Raw genomic sequence first — 9,134 nt, 5'->3', positions numbered from 1 at the left:
ATTATCATATTTTCACCAAAAAATACACGAACATCTTTATTAGCAGACACAAACATAACACATTCCTGCTAAATCTAAAAGATAAAACTTTATTGAGTTAATAAAGTTCTATGTGTAAATGAACGCAAATATGCGGCCTTCGGCTTGACCAGTACCGCTTTTTAGAGCCTTCGGTCGACTTTCTTGTGATAGCAACCGATGAGGCTAAGCAGCCGCTCAGCTGTTTTTACAAGCAGCGGGGGGGGGGGGGGGGGGGGGTGTGTTCCTCCCGCCACCATCCGCAGCTCCTCCGTCTCTCCCGTCCCACCGGGAGACCCGAACGACCAGCTGCCACGTCCGCTAGCTGGCCGGAGACCCGAACGAAGCCGGAATCGGCTTTGATCGGGTCTCGGATCTAGTAACCCAGAAGTGATGTCATGAGATCACTTACAGTTTACTGAAAACCCTGGGCGGGATCAGGACGCAATGCTTTGCGCCTAAGCCTATTAGAGCCGCTGGCTCTAATCAGGTGCTTCAAACCCCCCCCCCCCCCCCATTGGAATCCATAGTCCGGCGTCCTGATGTGTATGGGGCCGGACACATGTATAGGGCGGGTGGCGCCCGTGCACCCTCTATGGACGGGCCGCCACTGCATAATATCAAAGGTATACCAGTAGGACAATTCTTATATGTAGTAAGGATCAGGAATTTCAGAATGAGTCTTTAAATATGAAACAACACTTTAGTAATAGAGGTTATTCGGAACCTGTTTTAGACCGGGCGATTAATATTGCCAATAGCACTGCAAGGGGAGATTTACTCGGGGACAATGTCAATAAAAATCATAGCAAAAAAGAGAGATTTGCATATGGTGACGTCCCTTTGTTCTCTACCCCTTTTAGTGCTGAATTCGGTAGGATCTAATATACTATAAAGAAATATCTTCCTGATTTATTTAATGATCCTATCTATGCACAAATTTTATCTAAATGGATTAAAAACGATTTCCCGTAGAGATCCCACAATAGGTAGAGCTCTGTCCCCTAGTCTATATACTAGCAAACAGCATCCCTCATATTGGTTGCAGTTCAAGGGGTCTTTTCGATGTGGGGGTAGTGGATGCCCATGTTGCCCACATATTAAGAGGGGTGATGTGATCCACTCTTAATGAATGTTGTCATTCATTAATTGTAATACCAAGTATTTGGAATACATTATTACTTGTGAGTTGTGTTCTAAAGTATGTGGGCCGTACGATCCGCAGACTGAGAGACCGTCTACATGACCACCTATATGATATACAAAAAATTATTCGACCAATGTCGCCAAACATTGGAACAAATGCCACAATAAAGATGTAACTGGTTTACGTATACAAAGAGTTGAAAAGGTACCCAAAAGAGGGGGGTGATAAATGTAAAATGTTGTGCAAATAAGAAGTCTATTGGATTTTTAATATTAATACCAGAAAGCCTTTTGGCCTTAACTTCGAATGGGATGTCACACACTTTTACGAGTAACAAGTGTTTCTGGCATGAAATATCTAGTCTATTTAGGTGAGTCTCTGTTGGGTGGACGGATATAGCCTCTTTATGCCATTTATGTTCATGATGTATCTAATGTGTAGTTATGAAAGTTTATTATATACTATGATATTTACTTGTCTCTTTTTTGCTAATGAGTTCTGCGAATACATTTGTTTTCAAGAACCCTGTATGGCAATCGGCAGGTGTATGGTTGCATGCGTCTGAGTGGGTCGCCCTATCTTTTTTTCTTCGTTTTCATTCTATAGTGGCCAGTTATACCACTTATGTTCATATATAGTATATTATTTTTTTATGTTAGTAGTATGGAATACAGATTGGGCTGCCCATTGCACATGTATGTGTACACGCACAAAGCCTGTTTGTCGTAATTAATCAATAAGCCAATTTTAGATTAGTGGCAGTAATATAAAGTCAATGTTATGATTATATTATTGTATATACATTGTTGTTTTCTATATGACAATATTGCATAATAAGTTCTTGATACACAAGTCCTTGAAATAGGGGTTTTTCAAGTATCTATCTGCTAATGTGTATAAATTGATTTTTTAACAAGTAGTGTCTATGTGTTTGCTTAAATCTTTCTTTCAAAATCTATGGATGATAAACGATTAGCTTTTTAGTTGATTATTTCCACCATTGAAAGATACTTAAATGGTGTCAGGGCTGGTCTTAGCCCTTCCTTCTCAGAGCTGGCCGCTCACCTGTTGGCTAATTGCCCAGCACCCTATCTCTCCACAGTTACTCAGCTGTTGATGATATCCTGCTTGTCAGTCCTGTCTACTTAAGCCGTCACGGTCAAGTGGGGCCGGAAATTAGGTCTTTGATAACGCCCTGTAGGTTGGCGAAACATGTCAACGTTTTTCCGGTGGCACTGACGTCATTTCCTGCTCCTTGGAACGCACTTCCTGGTTTCTGGAACGCACGCCGTGAGCAGTGTCCGGATCCATCTCTAATCCCTTTACATGCCTGTTTTTATCAACTATTTTGTAAGTACCCATTTGGTATATGGAATAAATCCCTTCTCAAATGGTACTTTTCACTATTAGTTCCATTTTTTTATCCTTTTTTTGGTGCCTGGTGATTCTGCTGAGAAATTCCAACAAGAAATCCTTTGATCTGATGCGCACAACACCACTCCTGAGCTTCTCTGGATACCATCACATAACCCTGAAGTGACCCCCAGACTGCAAAGCTGGGGGTCATCGCCATTTGGTGAGTGGGGGACACGTGGGGGGGTGGCATTTCTGCACCCTGAAAAGTCTGGAGCGTCTGTGGTCCATTGCACTTCAAAAGTTTTTTCCATTGCGGATCAGAACATTCAGCACATTTATTTGGACTTTATTATATGTTTTTTTGCTTTGTATATTCACATCTGCACTCATCCACACTTAGTCACACATGTTTTAATAACATTTGCGAGTGCCACATTTCCATAATTTTACTTAAGCCGCACAAAGGATCTCTGCCTTCGCCTTGGTCAACATCACAGAGCCTGTGTTCCTGTTTAAAGACTTGCTTTGCTGACATCCCTTCTGGCTCCAGATCCTGCTTGCTGGTTCCACTACATTGATCCCTGACTTCTGGCTTGGCTGACTATCCGTTCCAGTTACTGAACTTTGGCTATGTTTTGACTACGTTTGTTCTTTTTACTTTTATTATTAAACAAGTGTGATTTAACTGTACTTCTGTCTCGGTCTGATTTCATGGTGTCTGACAAATGGGATGCACATGTTAGGTTTCAATTAGTCGAGAGACTAATTGATTGCCGTCAAGAGCTCCCTTCTTTTTTCATTCATTGTGTATGTATATATACCTGCGTGTATGTCCATTTCCTCTGAGCTATGATTAAGCACTAGTTTTGGGTGTTAATCGCGTCAGCTGGTTTTTGTTGTTCACACCACCATTTGTTGTATGATTTATGCTTTTAATTGAAATAAAAAGTTTGCATCGGAGTGCGGCCATCCAGCCAATGTTTTCCTTCCTACTCTAACTGTTGCAAGCAGGGCCAGCACCTGATCTACACACAGAGGCAGCTGAGCAGCAGGATAGGTGATTTGTTCCTTAAACCAGTACATTACACTTCTATATAATAAATTACCCCACATTTTTGGTAAAATATAAAAATCGAGGTTGCACCGAGGAAATAGCTACCCAACATGCCAAACCTTAAATTTGTATTGGCTCATGAAATGGCGACATACTTCAGTATCCTATATTTTCTATAGGTGACGCATCAAAAGCCCCCTATAGGTCATCAGTTTAGTGTTATGGAGGAGGTCTTGTTGGAAATTATTGCGCTCACTCTGGCATGCGCAGCAATACATAATATGTGTATTGCACTCAATGTTTTCATGCGTAGGTGCCCACAACGCATGCGTTTATGTTTGTACATGCATGTATGTGGGGGAGGATTTAAATGTAAGTTTTTTTTATATTTTCTGCATTATTTCTATAAATAATATATTTGAAAAATTGATAAAAAGGGTGTATCCATGACACTCTATTTGCAAAGCAATAATTTACACAGACAGGTGCCAGGTAGAATTTGTGGGCAGGCTACAGTCACGGACTCCAGTAACGTGAAAGTAGCAGATTCCAGCCAGACTGACAGCGTCTGTTGGGAGGGGCACAATGCAGCCTAGTCGTCTAGTACCTAATCGGGAAGGTGTTCAGAAGAGTTTCGACCCTATGCTTTCCCCTACTCATCAGGAACCTTTCTCTAATGTTAGTATTGTCCCTAACAGGTGGGGTACCTATCCCTACTCTATCAACTTGCAAAATGCGCACCAAACCTGGGAGCCAAGGGCCTTAAATAGGCTCTGTCTAAACCCAAGATGGCTGCTAGAGTCACATGGGCAGCAGCATCCAATCGGAAAGCTTCCCCAATGACCTAAGGAAAACACAGAGGAATCATGTTTCTCTTGACTTCCCCCTCCAACAACAGTCTTGCTGTGAAGAGCGCCACCTGCAGTGTAGAAAGGTAGACTGCACCTGCCTACAAGGAGATAACAAGGACAATAAAAGGAGTCAGAAAGATACAGTAAGAAATACATGAAAAATATATTACAGTGCCATTAAGTATTGGATGTGTATGGATTATTTTTGGAGAATATAGATATTGCTTAATGTCACTTTGAGCTAGATAGATGGTCCCTTCTCTGCTAGCAGAGGGGTTGGAGAGCTCATCGGTACCCGCTGGGTACACTAAATGGATTGTTTTTCACATTTGACTAAATTATAACCATGGTCACGGTGATATTTTGGGTCCTTGGCAATGTACGCTGTTGGGATGTTTGGATACCTAAAATAAATCAGGGAATGTCTTTCATACAATCTCAGTGCTACTTTAATAAAAGAAAAAAAAACATGTTATGTTGCTTCAAGGTTGGCATGGTGACATTTTGCTAATTAATGAAATAAAAACCTTTTGTTTCATTTATCTCTTGATCTTGGTATGAGTATCCTGTATGACTGCCAGGCAAAGGATTTCATCTAAGTTCCTGCTCCAGAAGGACATAAAGTTCCATAAAAGACCCATACACTGACATTGAGGAAACAATTAAAAGGGAACAGTTCACTTAAAACAGATTTTTACGTTTAATTAGAATACTGGTGGGTACATTGATATATTAGCTTATTTTTGTATTCTTTTAGTTATCATTTCCACCATTCTGACCATTATGATTCTGATTCTGAAGTATTCTGATTTTGATGAGCAGGAAGTGGGGCTGGAATCTCCTTCAGAGACATAGACCCTAAATTATATAGGAGGACAATGAAAGGGTTGAGCCCGACAGCCTCCATTCTTAATTGACATGTCAAGTTTTGGGTGGACTTTAACATAAAATACACACTATATGACCAAAAATATTTGGACATCCCTCCAAATGATTGAGTTCAAGATTAGGAAGCCAGGTCCAAAAACACATGGTTTGGTGTGGAGGAAATTGAGTGAATGCCTTCAGTTGCTATTGTGCTCTGCTAGGCTTCTGGTGTGTCCCTTTGCTGCTAGGCAGCCTCCAGATTACCCATTGCTCTCATGCTATCATGGGGGTTTTTAAAGGCTCGAGTTAGAACTGTTGGAAGAACAAACAGCATGTAATATAAAGTACTGTGAACAGTATATAAGCATTATACCTATCTATACCAGTAGGTGGCACTGCAGTGTTATAATGTGTATTCTATGGTAATATATTTAGGGGAATTACCTTCGTTCCTAAGTGTGTGTAGTTGTATGCTTCTTGTTCCGGTTTCATGTTTCATGCTGTAATGCCGCGTACACACGGTCGGACTTTTCGTCTACAAAAGTCCGACGGACCAAATACGGCGGACAATCCGATCGTGTGTGGGCTTCCCCGGACTTTCAGCGGACTTTTCCAGCCGCAAATCTGACGGACTTTAGATTTGAAACATGCTTCAAATCTTTACGTCGTAACTACGCCGGACCCAGAAATCCGCTCGTCTGTATGCTAGTCCGACGGACAAAAACCCACGCTAGGGCAGCTATTGGCTACTGGCTATCAACTTCCTTATTTTAGTCCGGTGTACGTCATCACGTACAATCCGTCTGACTTTTGTGTGATCGTATGTAGGCAAGTCCGTTCGTTAGAAAGTCTGCCGCAAGTCCGCCAAAAGTCCGTCGAAAGTCTGTCGGACGGGCTGTCAGACTTTTGTAGCCGAAAAGTCCGACCGTGTGTACGCAGCATAAGACATTATAAAGATATTCTCCATAAAAGTAAAGCCGTTTGCTGCATCCTAGAAGCTTCCAGCACATAATTTTAATATTCTGACAACAAGAACTGCACTATACAGCAGGGTTTGGACAATGTAGTACGGCTTGTGCATGCATTAGCATACATTGTACAACTAAAACCTCTGTTTTTAACGTAAATTGTTGGACAGTATAATTTTTTTTATGATGGCTAACTGGTAGATGTGCTGGAAGTATATTTTGTTTGGAAAGTAACCCTTCCTTGTGTACCTTACTTTGAAAGCTAGTTCAAAAATTGCGGTGGTTGCCATACTTTTGTTTAGGAACTTGAGTGGCCCACACAGAGCTCTCGCCTCGATCATAATGAACATCCTTGAGATATACCAGAATGTCAGTTGTGAGCCAGGTCTTCTCGTCCAATATCTGTATCTGAACTCACAAGTGGTCAATAGAGTGAATGGGCATGGATTCCTACACCCTCCTTTTTGAAAGTCTTCCCAGAAGATTGGAGGTTGCTACACTTAATTGTAATGGTTTTGGAATAGGATGCCCAACAAGCTCATATGCAGTAGTTATGACAGCCAACTTTTAACCATAAAGACTGGGCAATATTTTTCTCAAAACCTCACTTTCCTTATTCAGATGGCAAAACTAATGTGATCAATATCTGTATGTATTACATTTTTGTAACAGTAGCCACAGACCAGTCTTATCTGTTAGGAGCATGGTTCTAGGTATTGTAATGAAATGCCTTCTATAACTTTACCTTTTGGTTTGTTAAGTTGATAGTTGTAGCTATCAATAAAACTGCTAAATGTAGATAGGATGGATGTGCTTTTTTTCTGCTTTTGAAGCATTTAATCAGTACCTGTAGTTTCCCCGCATCAGCATCCCCACATTACAAGACTATTGTATAAACTGTAGAGCCTCCAGAACCACTGAGGCCACAAATAGTCCTGGTTGCACGAGTCTAGCACTGTTCCAGGTGAGCGCTTCACAATAATTAGATCTGACACAGACACAAACAGGCAGAGCATTCAGAGCAGTGGCTGGCCATAATGCAGGGAGCAGGGGTAGCGCCGCCTCCCCTAATTCATGCGTTCGCCCCCCTAGACTACATGCGTGGTGCAGGACGCATGGATTCCAATGATTTTTTTTTTAATGATTTTTTAGGCTTTATTTAGGCTCTAATAGGCTTTACTAAAAGGTTGGGCTTGGGGTGCAGAGCAATGAGCCCCAAGCCCACCCAGTTGTGTGACAATAGCAAAATACATTTTCGCAATTGTCTTCCTGATTCTCCTTCCAGCCAATCAGGAAGCGGGTTCTGAGACCTGTCACCCAATTGGCCAAGAGGAGAAGCCATTCTATTGGCCGTCAAGGAGGAAGGAGGAGACACAGAGGAAGCAGCGGTGAAGCACCAGGAGGAGGAGACGCTGCCCGGAGGAAGCCCTGCCCATGACCTAGCTGGGGTAAGTGCTGGGCTGGTGATCGACCGACCCGGGGGGAGCCTGTGACCACCAGCCACCACTGATTCAGAGAGCTCACTGGTGTAGCTGAAAGATGATTTTTTTTTTACTAAAATAGCACTTTGACAATTGTCATGCGACAAAGAGCGGATGGCAATGCATGCCTTAAACACTGTGTGACCCAGAACATGAAGGTGCATGTCCCTTGGTAAACAGGGACAAGCAGGGTGAATGAGTACATGGATATAGGGGAGTCGATCAGCCATGACACTACAAACTGCAGCCACAATATGTGACCCCATCATTGGGAATAAGATATGGCAAACAAACAGCATAGGGATAACTGCACTAATGCCTACTTAAAACAACAAAACATTTGAAAGTGTACAGTATCTTTAAGGTAGAGTATTGCTTGAACCTGGAAGAAGGAAACACCCTGAAGCCAGAAAAGTGCAAATGAAAAGTATCAACAGACAGTGCTCAATTTAACACATGTGACATTTGTGTTTTGCCTTTAGATATCCTTTAGACATTCTTCAACAGTGATATTTCTTTAAAAGAAAAATTTCAAATAGAATTAATTACGGCATTGTTTAGACTAGCAGTGGTGGGCAAAAACACTCCACAAGATTGAGCCGGGTTTTTAGCATTTTCCAACCATCCCACCCCTTTAAGCTGCAATGGCAGCAGACTGGGGTGTTCACAATGCCGTAGTTGTGATGCTTGGCGCCTGCTGCACTAAACTATGCAACATGTTGCGATTGGAAAACGTCCCGCAAACGTGTGCAATGTTCGCGGTTGGTGCATGTTTGTTTTGCAAAAATGGGGTTAAAACAGGCAGTGAGGAGACTTCACATTGCCTCATTACTGCCTGTCAATCGCCTCTAAAAATGCAATCCAAATATTTTTATGGAAACTTGGTTGCATGTTTTCACTGTTATATGATTTTACAGCTTGATTTGCATTTATAGTGATGAAACACAGCAAGTTCCAGTTTTTCTGTACCCTCCACTCTGCGTACTGCACACATTTTTTATTAAGGAAAGGAATAAACATATGTGTTTATAATTTTCATGGTTTTAAATACCTTTATTGTGATAGGCTTTGCAGAATGTTTTTAGTATAATGGAGGCATTTCAAGTGTACGTCCAGGCAAAGCCAGTTCTTGAAGCCCATTGAGGTACACAAATGTAGTAATTCTTAGTCACTCAGGTTATACTGCTGCCTACAGGAGGTTGGGACACTGGCAAACAAAAAATGTTAATGCTGAAGTCCAGGAATTATTTGTACTGCATACATACACTGGTCCAGCTTTGTATAATATATGTATTACTCATACCTGATTGACTGCTGGGGACATGGAAATCGCTGTAGTAGTTGTGGCTACTACAGTATTAAAGCGTTTGTAACCCCCCAAAAAAATTATCC

The sequence above is a fragment of the Aquarana catesbeiana genome, linkage group LG06 (genome assembly GCF_042186555.1).
Source record: "Aquarana catesbeiana isolate 2022-GZ linkage group LG06, ASM4218655v1, whole genome shotgun sequence".
NCBI lineage: Eukaryota > Metazoa > Chordata > Amphibia > Anura > Ranidae > Aquarana > Aquarana catesbeiana.
Note: the sequence above shows the minus strand (reverse complement) of the source record.